Genomic DNA, 22,986 nt, shown 5'->3' on the forward strand with positions numbered 1-22,986 from the left:
AATTTAGAGAAAGGGTGTTTTTGCTTTCATTTTTGAAAAACACCTATTTATTCAAAAAATTCAGGCTTAGGGCAAAACTTGTTGCACTTCCAGATATTATGTAACATTGAATGTCGGTACACTTTTTTAAAATTTGAAGAATATGTATTATATATTTGTGGAAGAAAAAAATGAAAATAACGTCGTTTTAGACTTGTGTCGATTTTGAAATTTTTTCCAGTAAGCGAAAACTTCCTCAAATTGGCGGAAATAAGCCCACATATTCGTCCTTACCTGTACATTTACCACTGATAACAATTTCATCATGCTTTCATATCTAGGTAGTTACGTCATGGGAAATTAGCGAAATTGAGCGGCGCTTGAAAATGCTGCCTCTGCAATGATATCGTTTATAAATTGTTCTCCTCAAATTTTAGCATTTTCACAAAACGAAATTTACTGTTGGCCTACTGTAAAATGTGCACATAATAAATAAAATAATTGGGAAAAATAAAAACGAAATATTTAGGCAGTTTGATCTCGCATGGAGTCACCCAGCTGTATGAAGCGATAAAATATGTGTCTAAAGTTACAAATATATGACCTTTTAAGCGCTGTAATTAAATACCGACCGTACTCGCTGCAATACCCTGGAATCGAGAAAGCGTGAGTACTGCCTCTCGTGTTTATTTTGCGTAATGTACGCTTGCAATCTGCCAGGATTTTTGAGAAGCGTTGTGAAATTAAGTTTGATCTTTGTTTTGTACACTTACTTTTACTAGCGGAAACATTTTCTTTTATTTTAACCTTGTGGTTTATGCTTCATGGGGCTTGACGTTCCATTGCGACTCAGGCTAGGAGGGATAAGGGCTCCGGAAATTTCGACCACCTGTGTTTCATTAACGTGCACTGACATCGCACAGTACACACAAGTACCACTCGGCACTCAGTGCAGATATATTTTTAGAAGTGTATAAAGCTTAATTCTGAATACTCTGCATATTAAAATTTATGCCTCATAATTCAGGCAGTCGGTCTTTTCAAATGTAGGGCATCAGGTTAATTCAGAAGCTTTTCCGCTAAAGCAGTGCTAGCATCACTCTTCCCCCACGGCAATTATTTGTTGTGTGTGATGCCTCAGCATGTAGTAACAACATTCATTAGTGTACAAGCATCTCAGTAATCATCGAGAGTAAATCCAACTGCTTTTGCATAATTGTCGAATCAGATATCTGATTGTACAATAATTTTCACATGCAGTTGAATTTAAATGCAGTGCTGTACACAAGGTACGCCCAAGAAATCAAGGAAATAAAGGAAGGGCCGAAGTCTTGTTTATTAAATGTGCACTAAGCAGTGTTTAACACTGGCAATATTTAAGCTTCGCACTTTCACGACTTTCTGTGTTAGCGAGGCTTACGCTTTTCATAAAAGAAATGCAAGCGTGCTGTGGAATAAAATGCTACAACCCCAGCTCCAACTTGCTCGCAGTGTTCTTGGCACCCAGGCTTTTATCTGTACTCTCTTTTAATGTGGCCAAGAATATAAAGTGCACCGTGGGAACGTAATTCCAACGGGCGAACGCATTCATTAAAGACTAGAGCCTATCCATGCTCTGTGATGCCTATTGGGCTGAGCCGCCGCGCTGCAGTGTGAAAGCAGCAGCGTTTCTGGTAGCTTTCCAGAGCGTAACGGGCTGCCGGAAAGGCAGACGCGCCCTCCCGGTCGAGCTATTGTAATTTTTTCTAGTTCACTATAATGATGTCATTGTAGCAGTTACAATGCTGCCTGTGAAACAAAATGCTGTGGCTTCCAACAGAGTACTTCTGTGCAGTTATTTTTTATGAGCAGACCTGTCTACATTGAATTGTTTTACATATTTATGGTGATAAAAGATGGTATGCATTTTTAAGAGGGTTATCTCCATCACCATTATCATATTTAATGCATGTTGACAGCAGCTGGCTCTGCTGCCTGCCCGACAACCAGTGCCAATGCCACCACTGGTCCAGTCCCTGGCCGTTTTTGCACAAGAAAAAGCTGGGAAAGCTGGGATTACTTCAGTGAGTGTATCTTTTGGAGCTTTCTTACAGATTTCTGAATATATAAGATGTCCTTAACACATTCAACACTGCTTTTGAAATGAGCAATGTTCAGATGTTTGTATGTGAAGACTTGTGCTTGCAGATTTATTGTCGGAGATGCCTTTGTGAAATGTTCATTGGACTATACAGCCCAGCAGTCCTGCTTCCCTTTGGTCAGAGTGATGGAAAACTATTCTTTCTGTTGTCGCTATGTCAGCTGAATAAGCTTTAGACCATGGTCTTGCGTTACCAGCTTCTAACAGCTGATAGAAAGTTCGCAGTAGCAGTACCAGTTACTTATTTCCTGTGAATATTTTGGTACTGTGATGTACTCCCATAATGCTGTGGTCTGATGGAGGATATGAACTGATAGCAGTGTGAACTAATATTCTGAACATAAAGACTGCGTTCTGTCATTCCCAGTTTATGAACACAGGATTCTGCTCCTTTTTATGCCTTAGTGATTGTAAAAATGTTCACTTCAGCATTTCAGGGACACTTGCAATGGTTTGAGTCCCTCATAGCCTGAGTCGCTTTGGGACGTTAAACACCCGTCAACCTTACAATAGATTGCAGTTTACCTGTATCAAGTCTATGTAATTCTAAGGACAATGAAACCAACCTCACCAAAAGTGAAGCTTTTGGAAGCTAGCGATGACAAAACAACAAAATACAAGTGTTACTAAGGCCAGCCGGCTTAGCAAATGCGCGTGTTTACAGTTAATTTATAGCAGGAATAGCAGAGGCTTTGCTACACCGCCATTTACTTGAGAACGGTGGCAACCAGTCTTTGAGTGTGTACGTCAGGGATTTGAATCGAGTATTTCGATTACTAGTTTGAATCAAGCATTAGGAAATGTTAAAATTTAATTACCTCTGTCCTAAATTGGTTCTGGATGCCATAAAAACGTTAATGTGCCTAGAAAGAGCCAGAGTCTACCAAAAACACTAATTATATTCTAATTAGCAAGAGTGGATAGTAGTGAGATTTATGAATCCATCACTCAACTCAAAATGTCCCACATATTGAGCTCGAACATCTCCAGTTCATTGAAGAAAATTTATTAAAACTGGTCCCAGTGTACGTTATCTAAGACAAAAAAATTTTTGCCGAAAAGGAGTTCCTTTGTGAGATCTCAGTCTGAAAATTTTGGAAAGGTGTCAAACCAGGCACTGCTTAATAATGATCAGAAATTCGAGTTTTTGCAAAACACTGCACAAATTTTTAATGATATTTGCATGTATTCTGGCTTTCGATATGGTTCAGATCATAAACTTTTGGACGGTGGAAGTAGATTGAAGTCTAAATAAAATGAGAAATTTTATTATTTTGACATTTAAAAAATTAATTTTTCAGAACAGCCTCCTTGTCTACCTAAATTTCTATTACCAATAAAAATGTTACAGCTGATGAATGTGAATGCGTCGAAGTGTATTAAACTAATGAAATTTCAGAAAAGTGTATTTCGGAACGTAAGTAAACACATTTTGATGTCACCCAGAGGTATTCCAATCAAAACACACACGATAGCGGGTTTAGTAGGACAATTTACTCGCTTTCATTTCTGAAGTTTTAATAGAGGTGGTTTTTTTTGAAAGCGAGAAAAAGATTTTTAAATCGAGCTCTTATGCTGCAAGTTGCGTCATCTCTTAACGATTCATCGAGTAACACCGCACCTGTCATGACACATTTGTGGCCACATAACCAGTTCAGTGTACCATCACTCACTGTAGCGCATATTTAGGGCTAGAGCGAAGGAAGGTATCGCATGACATTCGGCGGATAGTATGCAATAAGTGAGGTCGTTTTCGCTTTTGAAGTTCAAATGAACCCGCTATGGCATAAGGCAGCCAAGAGCGACAAAAATATGGCTTTCAGTGTGCTGTCCCGCTTGAGCCACAAAGAAGGAACGACCACCCGCCACAGCTATCGTAACACCAGTCCTTTTAATGTCCGAATAAGATCACGGAAAGCATGTGCCTCGGAGCGCACGTGACGGTACGAAGTTCTCACCCGGGCTTCTGGTAACGCGAGACATGCTGGCGCTCGCGCGGCCCGATCGAGTGCACTCTAAAAAAAAGGTGTATAAAAGGGGTAAGAAAGGGGTAACTTCGAATTTTACCCCTTCTCGGCAGGCATGGAATAACTTTGCACCCTTGAAATACCTGCTGCGAGACGTTTAGCCTGTTTCGTGAAAGTTGCACCTTTTTTATCCCTTTTTTCAGTGTTGAGAACTGTGTTTCGTTTTTTATGCCAAATATGGCGGAAAAAAAGCTTCCTGGGATTCTCCTAGAGGGCACTTTGGGTTTAGTGACTGAAATGTTGGAGCCCAAAGCAATACTGCGGCATTGTTTGCACTTGCGCAGTATCTCCATGCTAGCGGGTTCTTTTTACTGAAAAGCGAAGTTTTCTCTTTTCTTAAGAAGTAAACTTTGAAGCGCAGCAGTTCTAGTTGATCAAACAGACATCTTTTTCCTATGTGGAAGTTAGAGCAAGATGTATTATTAGAAGAAAAAGCTTTGTATAGAAGGTTTGCTGTTTTTATCACCCCAGAGTTGCTGATGATAACTTACCGCTCTAGGTGTAATTTTCTCTTTAGCAACAAAATTGAAAACAATGACAAGGACGAATCTTTTTTATGGTGCCGTGCTCAAAGAGGCAGCCAGAAGAAATACATGCATGTGAGGTCAGGATTGATTTCCGCAACCTTCGTTTTTTAAACTTGCATGGATCAAGGATTTTGTATTTCTTCATTACTCATATACTTATGGCATTAAGATGGTGCCGCGACCAACGTTGTATGTAAAGCAAGTCGGAGGAGGGCAGTTGCATGAACACGTCCTTGAAGCAAGTTGTGCTTAAGCGGTGGGGACCATCAGCGATGTAAAGTTGGACTCTCGTGGTAGTACGAGGGACGCGTTTATACTCCAACGTAACGCGCGCGCGCAGCACGGCGACGTCACGTTGGCCACCGCGAGACCCTCTACACTCCAACGGCATTTGACCGCCGACGCGTTCGGCGGGTTCGGCCCACCTCGACCACACCAGCGGCAACTTGGAGTGTGTTTCGATTTTGCTCGGAGCGCGTCAGCCTACGCCGGCCCGGCAAGACCTGTTCCGCCTATCGTCGGGGCGGCGTTTTCTCATTTTTTAAAACTGATGGGAACCATATGGAGTTCAGGTTTGCACAGATTAAGGTGAATACCCCTTTCCATTCCTGAAAAGATTACAATAGAGGGCGACTGACTCATCTCTCTTCACACTACCCCGGTTCTGGGTAGAGCAGGAAGTGAAAACCAGTCTGTGAACGAGGGTGTTTGTCGAAAAGCAGCTTCATTTAAGTCAGTTTTTCTGGAATTTTGAAAGTTGAAACCGAAAATTCTCCTTCACGTGAATAAATCCTTTTAATTTCCCGCTCTGCCAATAGAGAGAGAATGTGAGTAAATAGCCTTCCATTTTATTCTTTTTATAAAAGAAGAGAGAGTGAGGCTCTTAATCTCAGTGAACCTGAAGCCCCACAGGTTACCACCAACTTTGGAGATCGAGTGTAAAGTGTGGTTTACATGCAAGCGATTCGGCGAATAGAGCGAACTGCGGCTCGGCGCTGCAAAGCGTTTCGCGAGCTTTCGGTTCACATTCGTCGCCGCTGCGCGTTTCTCACCGCTACTAGGTTGGCTACCCTACAGTGGCTAGAATTTCAGCCACTGTACAACCGCTGCGAAAACCGATGTTGCTGGCAAACGATATTCGCTTGCAACCGGTTTTGGTGGCCTGCAAACACAAAAAGAGTAATATAACCGCACAATATTGTCGTTTATTTTCATAGTTTATTTGATTAAATATATATCTTCCGTTTTAAGCATTCAACACCACATTATATAATTTCTTTTTTAAACAAAATTTGGTACGTGAGGCATACAAACACTGGTCTATGCGCATGCTTTCTTGCACGATGCCTTTACTGGTCACGTGGCAACGCCGAGCCGTCATTGGTTGAGATGCGGTGCTGCCGCGTCGCCGCCGCGAAAATTTCCAACTTGCCCGAACCTCGCCGCTCCAGCCGCTTGAGCTTCCTTCGCCACTTGAGAGAGGGTGTATGCGCCGCGGCGGCGGGATTCGCGAGCGGTTCGCTTACATGTGAAAAGGGCAGTCACCGAGGGTACTCTGTTGCACCGTTGTACCTGTTTCGACGTGCTCCTCGCGTTCGTAGCCATGCTTTGCACACAAAATAAGAGAGAACGAGCATTTATTGTGGATAAGCTAGAGACTAGTGCAGGTACAGGAACGGAACTTGTTGCCCTATAGAGTCAGTGGAAATTTTGGATTCGCTGGAATATTTGGCTACTCATGATGTCCTTTCAACAACTCCCCTCTCATACAGATAAAAAATCATTTTGCCTCTTCTTTTTCGAACAAGAATGCGGAAACGTGAAGAAGGGTTTTCGTTTGAAAAATATGTAATATATTGCAGAGGGTGCTACTATATATTCTGCAAGTTGTTAACTGACCGCTTGCGGATACCAGTAAGTGATCTTTTCCGGAAAGCTTGTTATCCAACTAAAACGTTTCAAACCCAAACGACACACTCACATTCTTCTTGAGAAGTAAAACTCCGGATGGTCGCGCTTTCTGCAGCAGTGGCTTAGCAGGGAGAGGAAAATGCCTTCGTCGCCGTTCCGTGGTCTGTGGGTTGTTCATTGTTCCTTCTACAGGTGCAGAGGGGTGAATGGAGGAAGTTAGAGCACCGGAAGTTAAAATGCAGGTGCGATGAATTTTACCGCCAGGTACAAAAAGCAGTCCAGCCAGCAATATGGCGGTACGGGGAAACGTGTATGGCAAGAAGGATAAGAGAAAGAAGGCGTTTAGGAGGAGAGAAAAAACATGAATGAGAAGTGCACCCTTCTTTGCGTCTGAAAAACACCTCTCCTAGTGCTGACATGCTGACTTGGAATCCCGTTGGAATGCAGCCGTTTTGAAATGTGTCGCTTTTATGGAAGCTCCTCTCTCGATCTTTCCAGGCTCTACCTTCTGGGCGGTAACAGACGAGTTGGTACCTGCTTAATGGCTTTTTCCTGTGTCTCGCTGCATGTTTCATTACCTTCCAGTTCCTACATCCGTAGTATTCTTTACAATACACTTTTCACCAACGTCCTAGCGGCCGCCACCTCTGGGGTTAGATTACGGTGGTGAAAGGCAATACATTTTCTGTAATCCACTTATCGCCAACATTTTTCCCGTACGCAGCGGAAGGTAGCCTGTGCGACCAAAAATGACTCCTGTGACGTCATGGCTTCTTAGAAAAACACAATGAGGCACTTTTTTTTTGCATGTAATTTACTGTTTTCCGTCTTTTTAACACCTGCTGTCTTGTAACGATTATTTCTACTAATATTGAAGCAAATTTTCTTGCTTTTCATAATCTCGTCCAAGCTGATGTTAGTGGAAACCACTTTACAAGGAACTACATCACGAGAGCGTCCCCAACACATTTGGTCGCGGTTCAAGCGTATCAGAACGTAGTCCAACAGAGCTGGCCCTCATTGCAGAAACGGCTTTATCCTAATAAAAGTGGTGAATACGAATTAAAGGTACATCGACGCGACGCCATTCTTTTCGTTGCTGTCCATCGCGTTTGCGAGATGCCTTCAGAGCGATGGATTCGGATAAGAGCAGGAGATAGAGTTCAATCGTGACATTGAGTAGCCTGCGATTTGCTGAGGACATAACTCAGGGCCTAGGGAAGAATGGGCCATGGTGTAACGCCAGTATAAGCACTGAGCACATAAAGTTCGCAGGAAAACTAGATGAGAATAAAACTTATTATTAACTGGCCGGGAATCGCAAAATAGTTGCATGGCCGCAGGCCAGGACTGCAGGCATGAAATCGCTAAGAGAATATGAATGAAGGAGCTGGAGAGCACTGACAGGCACTCTAAGGTTATGTCCAGACCGGGAAACAAATCTTGCCACACATCGGTCAAAAACTTCAACGTTAACGAAAAGGCTTCAAATTAAAATCTGTAAAACAAAGATGTCAGTTTTAGTGTTTTAAATGACGCGACAATCTGCACGCCTTTACCAGACATACAGTATCCACTATGCATACTTTCAGGTTATGCGCAATGGCATGCAGCTGGTTAGAACAGCCACGCATTTTTTTTAAGCACAGCTGCGTCAAACCTTCACTCTGAGAACGTAGTTCGTCACGCGTAATATTGGTGCACTCTTTTGAAGCAAGGCAGCCGGAATCGAGACGTGCTCCCTAGGCACCATTTTATAACGTTCAAATACGCACCGACCGTTTCCACTAATGGCAGTGTTATTACGTGCAAACCCGAGGGGGCTTTTTTAACTGCGTAAAAATTTGGGATGATGTCTTTGTATTTAAAACAGCGTTTTAAACACCAGCTTTTGAATCCCAACAAGTATTCTTCCAGCTGAAGCACAAGCCATCAAATAGCATGAAATTAATTTTAACGCAGCAGCACCTCTCCCAACTTTGGCACACGCAACCAGCTTCCAGGCGCTCTCTGCAATATTCTTTGCGATAACTAGTTTCACATAAAAATAAATCGGAAACCTTTTTTAGCAAGGATGAGCCAAATCGTCACGTAGTAATATTTTAAATGATATATTTCAGGGCAATTAAAAACGATGAGCTCTTTTCCACACCTATTTTTATTACGCAGCTATAAAGTATAATGTGCGAAAATGGCAATATTTACTCCATTTCCCTGACGCTGCTATCTTTATTGGCCGGAGCACGCTGTGAACATCGCAGGTTAATGGTGCAAAGTTGAATGTCTTAATAGTGCAGATTGGTAGTTTTCTCGTGGTGGAGCATTAAAAGCCAGTTCCTATAGTGGCTTGGCGGCACCAGTAAACTCTGGAAGTATACCTTGGACATTGTTTCATCGAATCACATATATATCATAGAATTCGGATATCGATCCGAGCTTCATTTACTGAAATGATCGCAACTACACCAACAAAATCTATTTCCTACTTTTGTCACAAAACACAGAACGATAGAAGATAGCCTAAAACATGTTAGATTATTCAAGCTCATGGCAGGCTAATATGCGAAATAAATTGAAAAACTAACTTAAGTTAGACTCTAGCTAGCTAGAAAGGACTTAGAAGCTAGCTAGCTTCCACGCAGTCTCACTCGCCCACGTGATAACTGCATATAAGCGTTGCGTTATTTGCTTTAGAATCTCGGCCGGGCCCCCTATGGCACTGCAATTGAACTGCAGGTGTTTTAATTGCGTTTTACTTGTGTTTCTCGTTTTCTGGTCCATGTTCCTTTTGTGGATGTACAGTCGGGGACAAAACTCTGGAGACCTCATGTTCCTGAAACGAAGCCAATCGCTCTGCTATTAGCCGGCGGATGGAGACCACACTTGTGGAGGTGACTGTCAAAATTTTGTTCTTTCATCTCCACCAAATAAATGCGGTCTCCAGCCGCTGGCTAATAAATATAGAACTATCGGCTGCGTTTCAGGAACACGTGGTCTCTAGACGTTTGTCCCCGACTGTATGTTCTGTACAAATGTGTTTCGAGGGCGGGGAGGGAGGGGGAGAAGGGGGTATTCATGCGTTTTGCAATAAGAATGAAATATTCGCTGAAATTTTCTTTCACTGCGATTCCTCATATGACATCATGCTGGTGCTTTCCTAGAAATAGTACCGAACCACCACGTCGCTCAAATGTTCAAAAACAACATAAGCAGCGCACCGTTGCACAGAGGCAAGGTTTGAAAAAAGAAAGGCAGGAGTCGGAGGAAGAGTGATTAATTAATAGAGGAGGTACGCCCATCGCAGCGGCGAAGCGCTAGGACCGAAATGGTCCGCTTTCAGCACCGAAAAAAAGAGAATGGTGGACACTGCGATTTTCAGAAGAAAACGAAAATACAAAATGAGCTCCAGAGGCTCTAGGAACCAGTTATGCGAGCCCTCCTGTTTGTGATTATTTTGTTGTGCTCATTAAAAAAAATCTTTGGGGCTATTTTCGTGATACTTGTCATTTCCGCATTTAGATGGATTTCGGCTACTTTTTCTCTTTCTTTGGCGTTTAGGGCTCGGACCCATTTGACAGCTCTGCTTGAGGCGCATCCACATGCTTAGCCGCGTGCGCCTCGGGCTGAAAATTCCCTCGGGACTATGACACCGCCTGTGTCGCAAAAGAAACGCGGACTCCCTATTCTTGCCCTGTGGGTGTTGCGCAGCGGAAGTGCAACCTTTTCGTTCGGAGCAACCTCGGGGCCAGTATTTGGGTTTGAAGGGGGCTTGCAAGCAAGTGTTTTTTACTTTTTTCAGGCACACACACAGAACACGCACACTGATCCTTTAAACCCCCCCCCCTCACCTTAAATAAAAAAGACCGGAGCTGCTTGAGCCTCTTCGAAACACGTAAGAGTGGTTTAGCCAGCCACGTGCTTTGAGTAACGCTGCGTTTACCTGAAAAATACAATTCAGCCGAAACACGTGAAGAAAACAAATCGTACCTCGTTAATACGACCCCCGTTAATATGGACAATTTGAATTAGGGACAATTTAAAAAAGCTAGTCGTCGCGGCAAAAAAAGTCATGACATCTGACGCGAAGGCTGCCAAGGGCCTGTGCTCAGTTGCTGGCGGAATTTCCTAAATCACACACACAAAAAAGGAGGCGTATTTGGCGCCGTTCCTTTCTGCCCCTGTACAAAGACTGCGGGTAGGGAGTGCCGACGGGCCGACGTGGCCTTGAAAACAACCCGGCAAGCCGCCCCAAACAGCGCTCCAGGTAGGCATCAGCAACACCTTCAGCGAGCTCGCCGATGCTCTGCTGGGAACGCAAACCAGGAGACTCAGAGGCACCCTTACGGGACGAGCGCTCCTAAGAAGGTTGGGTCGGGACACGAGCGGGCTAGTAGAGAGATACGCGGACGTACCGGACCACCTTATGAAAATCATTAACGTGGGACCATTGCCGAAAAGCATGGACTCCAATCTTCACGAAAACAGACGAAAAGCGAGGGCCGAGTACGTAGAAGGAACAGTAGCCCCAGTTAGACAACACTGTATACATGGACGCTGCTATATATCCGCGCGAGAGAACGCGTAGTCGCGACGGTAGTGGTAAACAAGGAAGGAAACATGATCACGTGTGCCACGGCAAAGGTCGCCGGCACAGTGGAGGCCGAAGAAATTGCCGTTGCGCTGGAGGCAGCAGAAGGCTACAGAACTGGTCGATCTCTCAACATACTGACGGACTCGGAGGAGACGTGCAGGAACTACACGAGGGGCAGGATCAGCAGAACAGCCCTTAGAGTACTCAGCGGGGTAACCTCCTCCGAGGAGAAACCCAGGCATAACCTAATCTGGATCCTGGGCCACGCGGTCATAGGGGGGAACGAAAGGGCAGACAGCCTAGCTCGAGGTAACGCATTCCGAGCAGGGAAGTCAAATGCTCCGGAGCTCCGCCTACAGGCTTGCGAGGAGGGATACGCAGAGACCCCGAATTTGCATAGGGGAGCTAGAATTAGATATCCACCACCGCACAAAGCCCTAATAAAGGAGGAAGCGACCTGCTGGCGCAGATTACAGATCAACCCCTTTCCTAGCCTACACATACTTAATAAGGTGTTCCCGACACAATACAGAGCCACCTGCCCTTGGTGCGATGCCACACCTACACTTTACCATATCACGTGGGAGTGCGAACGCAACAAAGCATTGCACCAACACGAACACCCCAGTGCGGAGCAATGGGAGAGTCGGCTCACCAGCGGCGAGCTCACGACCCAAAGGGCCTTGGTGGAGCACGCGATTGATGCAGCACGACTCAGTGGAGCCTTGGAATAGGGGCCCATTCATGCTGACGAGGAGCCTCAAGTCGCCAGGGCCAGAGAAGACGACAGAGACTTGATAACTGCGAAACCCTTGCAAGATCCAATACAGTTTTCACTCACTCACTCACTCACTCGCCACCGTTGTTCTGTAATAATAATAATTGGTTTTTGGTGGAAAGGAAATGGCGCAGTATCTGTCTCATATATCGTTGGACACCTGAACCGCGCCGTAAGGGAAGGGATAAAGGAGGGAGTGAAAGAAGAGAGGAACAAATAGGTCCATAGTGGAGGGCTCCGGAATAATTTCGACCACCTGGGGATCTTTAACGTGCACTGACATCGCACAGCACACGGGCGCCTTAGCGTTTTTCCTCCATAAAAACGCAGCCGCCGCGGTCGGGTTCCGTTTTTATGGAGGAAAAACGCTAAGGCGCCCGTGTGCTGTGCGATGCCAGTGCACGTTAAAGATCCCCAGGTGGTAGAAATTATTCCGGAGCCCTCCACTACGGACCTATTTGTTCCTCTCTTCTTTCACTCCCTCCTTTATCCCTTCCCTTACGGCGCGGTTCAGGTGTCCAACGATATATGAGGCAGATACTGCGCCATTTCCCTTCCACCAAAAACCAATTATTATTATTACAGAACAACGGTGGCTGTGGTTCTGCGTTTTGGGAGTAATTCTGTGCAGCGCGTGCAACTGTCTCTCTATATTCAGAGATCACCTTCGCTGCGCTGCACATGGGAGGGGGATGGGCTGGAGAAAAAGAGTTTCGCCGCGTGGCCGCGGACAGCTGCGAGCACTGCTAAAAAAAGGAAGGAAAAATTTTTTTCGCCACGTGACCGAAGAAGCTGGATTTCGGCGGCATAGGAAGCCGAAGCCGAAGGCAATCTTTGCCGGCGGCATGGCCTGCATGGCCGCGGTACGTTAGGATGTTGGGCGCAATTTTCCTTCATGTCAGGCACAATTGGGCGTTTGCAAGGATATTTGTCTGCTGTCTGTAGCTGCTTCGAGTCATATCGTGTCTTTTCCACTTTTCCCTCTGTGGCGAACGTTTTCAGTTCAGGATGCTTGCTACGGAGACGAGTTTTGGTTGCGACGACTTGGCGTGTGCGACTTCGTGAGGCCGCCAGCGAAGGCGGATCGAGCACGCGAGAAGAGTGGACAGTTGCTTCCATCTTGACTTTGCGTCGATACATATGTCATCAAGCAGTGCATGCACAAGCGTAGAAAGTTGGACTTGTTGACGTGAGTTCGTCTTGAAAACAGCGCATAGGATGGACAACACGAGCGCCTCCGTCTTTTTCGTCTCGTTCAGCAAGGCGCAAATTTGGGCGTGTTGGTAAGCATTCATCATTTTTGCTCACAGCGCAACAAGAACGGGACGCGAGGCTAAAGACAAACACAAACAAGCGCTGACGATCGACTGTTTTTTATTGAACGAAATGCGCATAAAGCCACCGCGGTGGCTGAGTAGTTAAGGCGCTCGGCTGCATGCCCGAAAGACGCGGGTTCGATCCCGTGCGCGGTGTTCGAGTTTCGGTAGAGGCGAAATTCTAGAGGCCCGTGTACTCTGCGATGTCAGTGAACGTTAAAGAACCCCAGGTGGTTGAAATTTCCGGAGGCCTTCAGTACGGCATCTCTCATAGTGTGAGTCGCTTTGGGACGTAAAACCCCCATAAACCAAACAATTAAATGCGTATATATACAGACAATGAAAGACTTATCAAGACAACAAAAGTTATCTGGAAGGCACGTGGGAAGTCAGATAACTCAATTCCCTCTCGAATAATGTATATATATATGCCTTTTGTTCTTCAGTAAAAAAAACAGTGAATATTCAGCACTTTTATGTGTTTGTCTTTCGTCTCGTGTCCAGTTCTTGTTGCGCTGTGAGCAAAAATGATGAATATTTCTCGTCCCGTCTTTACCGCAGTTATCAAGGCGAAGCTGGGTGACTCCACGCGAGATCACACTGCCTAAATATTTCATATTTTAAGTTTTCTTCATTTAGTAGGCCAACAGTGAATTTCGTTTTGCGAAAGAGCTAATATTTGAGAAGGAAAATAATTATAAACGACGCCGTCGCACAGGCAGCGTTTTCAAGCACAGCTCATTATCGCAAATTTGCCATGACACAAGAATCTAGATGTGAAAGCCAAGATAAATATATTTCTCGTGCTAAATGCATAGGTGACAAGGAATATGTCAGGCTTATTTCCGCAATTTTGAGGAAGTTGTTTGCTGGAAAAAATTTCGAAAACGAGACGTCTCAAATTGAGGCTTTATTCAAGATATTGTTCCTCCGCAAATATTAAGCACATTTCCTTCAAATTTGTACAATTGATAAGCATTGAGGTGCTAATAGGGTGCATTGACTTTCATTGCGATATAATATAGGGAAGTGCAAGAAATATTGCTCCAAAATTTGACATTTCTGATCATAGTAGTGTTTTTCAAAAATGTTTTCAACAAAAACCGCATCTCCAATTTTTCTTAAAACTCTAGAAACAAGTCTCGAGAAGGAGGTCAAAAAGTATGAAAGAATATGTTGCATTATTTTGTTTCCAGCAATGTTGTCCAAGCTCAAACTTCTAGTTTTTTTAACGTCAGCAGGAGTGCCTAAATAAGGGGACGGAAGCTGCAAACACGCCCTCCTCTGCTCTAAATTTTTTCCAGATCCCAATACTGAGACCTTTTTCATCAAGAGTGAGCATACCAAATAGGTTTTGAGGACAGACACTGATCTGTGATGCAAGACGGAATCGGTGATGCCGTTATGGCCGGCCGGGTGCAGGTAACAACTTGGAGTGCGGCCCATAGGAATGCGTCAAAAGAAAACTTTTGTATGTAATTCTATTGCTGCACACTGCACATATGAAGCTGTGTGTGTCCCCAGGCCCTCGCTTTGTTGTTTGACTGCAGGCATGCTGTGGCTAACTTTCTTTTCTAATTCGTGTTTGATATAAAAAATATGTTGGTTTCTTTTTTAGCCGCTGTTAATTTATTTGTATTGGTTGAGCTGGTATATCCTAGATTGGTGATAACTATGCTGCAGTAGGCATTGCTTCAACTTATGACAAATTTTCTTTAAGCTTTTTCTTATCACAGAGCCTCCACAATGCCTATGGTAAAAGCTATGGTACAGAATGCGGATATGTAAATCACCTCTGGCAAGCACATATTAGGATGTTTTTTTAGAAACATTGACTTTGAAATGATGCTGTTTACTTCCACGCTCATTTCTACTATGTAGTTGGCATTTTTTTAATCAAAGACAACCTTATAGGTGCACTGTGCAGTCACAAAATTACATTGAGAACTTTTGTTTACCTGCACTCAGCGATAGTGGTGCTGCTGAATTCTGTTTATGTTACAGTTCGGTGTTAATCCACAAAAAGTATTAGGTACGCTCTCTCTTGTTGGAAAAGGTCTCAGTCTTGTGATATGGGGGAAATTTAGAGCAGCGAAGAGTGTTTGCTGCTTCCGCCCCCTCATTTAGGCGTTCTAGGTGATGCTAAAAACTACAATTTTGAGCTTGGATAACAGTGTTGGAAACAAAATAATGCAACACGTTCCTTCGTGCACTTTTTTCCTCCTTCTAGAGGCTTGTTTTATGAGCATAGGAAAAATTAGAGATGGATTGTTTTTTCTTTTGATTTTTCAAAAAACACTACTGCACTCATAAATGCCAGCCTTAGGGCAATACTTCTTGCACTTCCGAATAATATGTCGCAATGAAAGCCGGTATACTTTTTTAGGACCTCAATGGTTAATAATTGTGCAAATTTGAAGGATATCGGGTATATATTTGTAGAGAAAAAAATGAAGATAACGTCGTTTCAGACTTGTGTAGTTTTGAAATTTTTCCAGTAAGCGACAACTTCCTCAAAATGGTGGAAATAAGCCGACATATTCCTTCTGACCTGTACGCTTAGCACGAATAATATATGCATCATGCTTTCATATCTAGATTCTTATGTTATGGCAAATTTGCGAAATTGTGCTGTGCTTGAAAATGCTGCCTCTGCCTTGATATCGTTTATAATTTTTTTCTCCTCAAATATTAGCATTTTCACAAAAAAATTCACTGCTAGCCTACTGAATAATGTGCGCATAATAAGTAAAATAATTGAGAAAATTAAAAGCGAAATATTTAGGCAGTTTGATCTCTCATGGAATCACCCAGCTGTCAGAAGCCATAAGATATGCGTCTAAAGTTATAAATATATGACCCTTACAGCGCAGTGATTAAGCATCGACCGTACTCGCTGCCATAACCTGGAACCGAGAAAGCATGAGTACTGCCTCTCGTGTTTATTTGGCATCAAGTATACTTGCAATCAGCCAGGTTTTTTTTGAAGTACTGTAAAGTTAAATGTTTGTTCTTTGTTTTTTCCGTTTAGTTTTACTAGCAGAAAAATTTGTCTTTTATTTGAACAATATGGTTTATGCTTCATAGGGCTTGACATTCCAAAGCGACTCAGGCTATGTGGGATGCCGTAGTGAAGGGATCCGGAAATTTTGACCACCTGGGGTTCTTTAACATGCACTGACATCACACAGCACTCAGTGCAGATATATTTTTAGAAGTATATAAAGCTAAATTCTGAACATTCTGCATATTAAAATTTATGCCTGATGATTCAGGCAGTCTGTCTCTAAATGTGGTGCATCAGGTCAATTCAGCAACTTTTCCGCTAAAGCGGTGCAAGCATCACTCGTCCCCGCACGGCAAATATTTTTTTGTGTGTGATGCCTCAGCATGTAGTAAAAACATTCATTTGAGTAAAAGCATCTAAGTAATCATCGAGGGTAAATCCAACTGCTTTTGTGTAATTGTCGAATCAGATGTCTGATTGTACCATAATTTTTCACGTGCCGTCCAATTGAAATGCAGTGCTCTACACATGGTACGCCAAGAAATCAAAGAAATAAAGAAATGCCGGAAGTCTCGTTTATTATAAGTGCACTAAGCAGTGTTACATGCGATTAGGTCTAAGTGACTGCATGCTTTTCTTGCATTTATGGCAACTATTTCAAGTAACTTAGACTGCAAAATTACAGTTTGAAGAGAGACATGTGCCATCATAAATTTCTGAATGTGTGGGTCTTGGTTTGCCCACTGGTAAAACACTGGCAAAATTTAAGCTGTGCACTTTCACGACTTTCGGTGCTAGCGTGGCTTACGCTTTTCATAAAAAAATGCAAGTGTGCTATGGCATAAAATGCTGCAACCCCAGCTTCAACTTGCTCACAGTGTTCTTGGCATCCAGGCTCTATCTTCTACTCTCTTTTAATGTGGCCCAGGATATTGCCTAGCCGTGCTCTGTGATGCCTAGTGGGCAGAGCCCCCGTGCTGCAGTATGCAAGCAGCAGCGCTTGTGGTGGTTTTCCAGAGTGTAATGGGCTGCCGGAAAGGCAGACGTGCCCTCCCGGTTGAGCCACTGTAATATAATATAGTTCACTGTAATGATATCATTGTACCACTTACAGTGCTGCCAGTGAAATAAAATGCTGTGGTTTTCTAGAAAGTACTTCTGCGCAGTAAATTTATATGAGCAGGCTTGTTTACATTAAATTGTGTTACATATTTGTGGTTATAAAAAGATGGTATGCACATGCAGGTCCTGTCCCACGCCCATTTTTTGTGGTCGTCCGTGGATATACCTTCACTGGTTAAAGCACCCAAACATGCGCCTGTCAAGTTCAACCTCAGCTAGACTACTGCTGACGATGCCTCGATGACAAGCTGCTGGATACCACCTGCGCATCTGCCTCTCAGTTTGGCTTCGACCACACTGTTGATCTGGCAACAAGGACGCACTAGCAGCACTATTTTCGATGGGCGGATATTTATTCGCCTGTTTCAAGCCGGCCAGCGGGGGCGCGACATCGCATCGGCCATGCGCTTATCACTCTTTTTCGCCCAGGTTAGTTACCGGTTTCCCACTGCATGCTATTGTAGTTCAAATCGATGTATTATTGCGGTGTCGTGCCCCGACAATTTGCTTTGTGTCATGAAAAAGTGTGTTGCTAAGTTGAAGCATGGTCATGGTCTGTTATGTCAAATTTTACTGTTAATATGCGGTGATATTGAGGGCAACCCCGGTCCCGGTATTTATACACACAAGATGAATTCGGATAATGAAGCCATTGATTGCATTTACGCTGCAATAGAACGAATAGAACTTTGTCTGTCGCAGTTCTTCAGGAACTGTATATGCTTAAACAGCAGCAGGACGCTACAGGTACGTCCTTAAAATGTTTACTGGGCAGGATTGCTACATTAGAAAACGACACGAATTCCTCACAGATGGCCGCAAAGGCTGGTGATTCAAACGCATCATCGTGTGTTGACACCTTTACCAGGGACGTTGTTCATCTTAAGGCCTGTTTTGATGTGTCAAATAGGTTCCGCAGGAATAATTTCCTTATTTTAGGTCTAAATGATTCTGAAACTGAGAGTTGGTCTGAATCTGGAAAAAATTGTGCACGAATTCTTCTCGTGTGATATTTTAACCAAAATGTTCAACCTGAAAGAATCCACAAGGCTCATCGAATAGGTCGCTTTGTTGATGGGAAGCACATGCCGATTGTCATTGAATTTTGTAGTCTTAAAGTCAAAGACAATATCTCATTGTGCGGCCCTAAGCTAAAGGACACTAAGTTTGCCATACGCGAAGACTTCTGGACCGCAGTCAGAAATGCACGCTTAAGGCTTTCACAATGCGCACGTGACCTGCATTTTCCTTCTAAGTTGCGATTTGACAAGCCCCTTGGCAACAAAAAATGTTTTAGTCTATGATTTTGAACATGACCGAGTTGTTGAGCTTCGAGAATGACAGAAAGGGAGGATCGTGCCCACTTTTCATTCCGTGCCCTTGGTGCCATCAAATTTTGAATTGATAACTCTCGTCGTGAATTGCAGCAGCATAAAAATAAAACTGACGAATTTGCTACTCTTGTTTTCCCTGTAAAACCTCATGCTAAAATTGGCACTGAATCGTGGCTGGATAATTCTGTTCTCAACACTGAAGTATTTCCCACCGCTTATGACGCGTACTGTAGCGATCGACACTTGCATGATGGAGGGGTCTTTTTACTTGTTGACCACTGTTTTAGCTCTTCATTATTAACAGCACCCCTAGTTGGTTGCGAGTCAGTATGGTGCAACCTTCGCATAAACAATGGAAAGAATTTGGCTATTGGCTCAATCTACCGTCCTCCTTCCGCTAGCAACCCTGTCGCTTTTAAATTGCTGTCTGAATTTCTACTCAGCTTAAAAAAATGACTCTTTTTGGTGGGGACTTCAACATGCCTGATTTGAAATGGGTAGACTACAAACCTCTTCGTGCAAACCATTCTTCATTGTCTTCATTCTTTTCTGAATTAATTAGTACTAATGACCTGTATCGGTACGTCACTGAGCCTACATGGGAAACTGAGCACTTATCTTCAGTGTTAGATTTACTGTTCTGCAACCGGCCTTCAGTAGTGCGTGACACTGATCATACCAGGAATAAGCGACCACAGTTGTGTTGTCGCTAATGTTCCACATTTTTCATATTTAATTTCAAGAGGTCGACCTCGAAAGGCTTTCGTTTTTAATAAGGGTGACTACACATCAATGGTGAACAAACTTGCCTCTTTCCTTCCTGAATTTATTATTCTTAGTCAGAATTTAGATTGTAGTTTCCTTTGGGAAGTTTTCAAGAATAAGCTGGAATGCCTAATTGATCAGTATATCCCGTCCAAAAGTCTTTCTGGGAAGCGCCGCCGCGACAAACCGTGGATCACGCGGCAGACCAGACGGCTTATCAGGAAGGAACATCGCCTTCTAGAATCATAAAAAAAACGGTGCCCTGCAGTATTGCAATCGATTCGTGCTCTTTGCAGTACACTAAAACTGATATAAAGTCTTAAGGATATCTTTTTAAATGACTTGAGATCAAAAATACGTAATAATGCCAAGGAATTGAGGACGTTTTTGAAGCACAACGGACGTGAACCAGTTGGAATCCCGAATTTAGACCTCGATGGTGATGTTATTACTAATTATGGTAATAAGGCATGCTGATTTAATGCTTTTTTTTCAATCTGCTTTTGTGCCAAGGTACATCGGAGAACTTCCGTTAATTCTGAATCCGTCAATGAAACCATGTCTGAATTGATTTTTGCTCACCAAGGCGTGTTAAAATTGCTTTGTGATATCAATTCATCTTCTGCCTGTGGTCCTGATGGTGTTCCTAACTCTTTTAAAGTCATGCGCGACTGAAATTTCTCATTACTTAGTGATCTTGTTCCAAGCATCTTTTAATTTGGCATCTCCGCCGAATGACTGGAAAAATGCGAATGCGGTACCAGTGCATAAAAGTGGTTCAAAAAGCACTGTTGTAAATTATCGACCAATTTCTTTAACCAGTGTGTGCTATAAAATGTTGGAGCACATAATATATAGCGCAGTGGTAAAACAATTTGACTCTCATGAGTATTTTTCACAAGTTCAGCATGGCTTTCGGTCAGGTTTTTCCTGTACTACTCAGTTCTTGAGTTTAGTAATGATCTGTTTTCTTCCTATAACTGTGGCTCTCAAATAGATTGCGTATTTCTAGATTTTAAGAAAGCTTTTGACCCTGTACGTCATTTACTATTATTGCATAAGTTAAGTTGTCTTGGTCTCCACCCCACTGTCATCGATTGGCTTCATTCGCATCTTCAGGGCCGCATGCAAAGTGTTTTGATTAATGCTTCGCACTCAGAATACTTAAATGTTTCCTCAGGTGTACCACAGGGGTCTGTTCTTGGAGCCCTTCTTTTTCTGATTTATATCAATGATATTGTCTTGGATCTTACCTGAAAGCTCGGCTGTATGCTGACGACTGTCTTTTACCATGTTGTGGAAAGTTCCTCTGATGCGTTAAAACTTCAGCAAAACTTGGCTTCCATCCAGTGCTGGTGCTCAAAATGGCAAATGTCTTTGAATGCTAAAAAATGCCATTTTATTTCCTTCACTCGAAAGTGTTCTCCTTTACAAACGAGTTACTCATTACATGTTTCTTTGCAAAAGTACTTGAATATAAGTATCTCGGTGTTTATTTTACATCTAACCTAACGTGGACAATACAAGTATAGTATATCACATCCAAGGTCTGCAGGATGCTCAATTTCTTAAAACGAATTTTCAATAAAGCCCGGTCTAATGTCAAACTCCTGTATTTCATGTACATACGACCAATTCTTGAATATGCTTGCCCTGTATGGGACCCCCAGTTCGCTTACTTATGTGACATGTCGAGCGCGTCCAGAATAATGCTGCGAGATTTGTTTCCAATAATTACAGCTTTACAACTAGTGTCATGTCTCTTAAAAACCATCTTGGTTGGGGATCTTTAGCTAACCGTAGGAAACATTTGAGGTTGCAAATCATGCATCGCAACTATTTTGGAAGGTTGAGCATTGACGAAGACCGGTAGCTGTTTCAACCTCACTTTTTTTCTAGACGACGATCATCAGTGGAATATTCGAGAGATTAAATGTAAGACAGATATTTACAATGCCTCATACTTTCCACAGACAATCAATGAGTGGAACAGGCTGCCGGCCGGTGTCACTGAGTGCTGCACGGAAGGTCAATTCCGTGCATTCTTATCTAATGTGTGACGTGGCGCTCAGTTTTTTGTGCGTCTTTTCATTTCATTAGCGTTTTTTTAAAGCGCAGTTCTCATTCTGTGCATGCTTTTCCTCATCTATTATTACTTGTATTTTTTATTTGTATTTTTGTATAGTTGTATTTGTATTGTACTTTTGTTATCCTCTGTACTTTCGGCCAAACGAGCAGAAGTTATTGTGTTTCCCCCTGCAATAATGCCTCCGGGCGCTGCAGGTATCTGTAATAAATAAATAAAGTAATAAATTTTTCAGAGGATGGCCTACATCATGATGTTCATATTTAATGCAGGTTGTCAGCAGCTGGTTTTGCTGCTTGCCCTACAAGCAGTGCCACTGCCACGACTGGTCCAAGCCCTGGCCCTTTTTGCACTTGGAAAAGCTGGGATTTCTTCAGTGAGTGCATCATTGGAACTTTCTTAGATTTCTGAAATTATAAGATGTCATTAACATATTCATCACTGCTTTTGAAATGAGCAATGTTCAGATGTTTCTTTGTGAAGACTTCTGCTTGCCGATTTATTGTAGAAGATGCCTTTGTGAAATGCTCATTGGACTACACAACCCAGCAGTCCTGCTTCCTTTTGGTCAGAGTGGCTAAAAAACTATTGTTACTGTTGTCGCTATGTCAGCATACTAAGCATTAGAGCATGGTCTTGCGTTACCAGCTTGTAACAGCTGATGGAAAGTTCGAAATAGCGGTACCAGTTACTTATTCCCTGTAATTTTTTTCGGTATTGTAATGTACTCCCATATTACTGTGGTCTGATGAAGGATATGAACTGATAGCAGTGTGAACTAATATTCTGCATATACATAGAGACTGAAAACTGTTTTTGTTCTGTCATTCACAGTTTATGAATATTGGATTCTGCTGTTTTTTTGCTTTTGTGATTGTAAAAATGTTCACATAAGCATTATAGAGGCACACTGAATTGAGACCCTCATAGCCTGAGCCACTTTGGGACGTTAAACCCCCGTAAACCTTACAATGGATTGAAGTTTACCTGTATCAACTCTATCTACTTCTAAGGACAACGAGACCAACCTCACGAAAATTGATGCTTTAGTAAGCTAACAATGACAAAACAACAAAATACAAATGTTACCAAGGCCCGCCGGATTAGCAACTGCACGTGTCTACAGCTAATTTTTGGTGGGAACAGCAGAGGCTTTGCAGCACCGCCATTCACTTGAGAACTGTGGCAACCAGTCTTTGGGTGTGTATGTCAGGAGTTTGAATCGAGTGCTCGGATATCGGGTTTGAATCAAGCATTAGGAAATTTTAAAATTCAATTACCTCAGTCCTAAATTGGTTCTGGCTGCCGTACAAACGTTAATGTGCCGAGAAAGAGCCAGAGAGTGTACCAAGAACACTAATTAGATTCTAATTAGCATGACTGGGTAGAAGTGAGATTTATGA

Source organism: Amblyomma americanum, chromosome 1 (assembly GCF_052857255.1).
Source record: "Amblyomma americanum isolate KBUSLIRL-KWMA chromosome 1, ASM5285725v1, whole genome shotgun sequence".
Classification (NCBI taxonomy): Eukaryota; Metazoa; Arthropoda; class Arachnida; order Ixodida; family Ixodidae; genus Amblyomma; species Amblyomma americanum.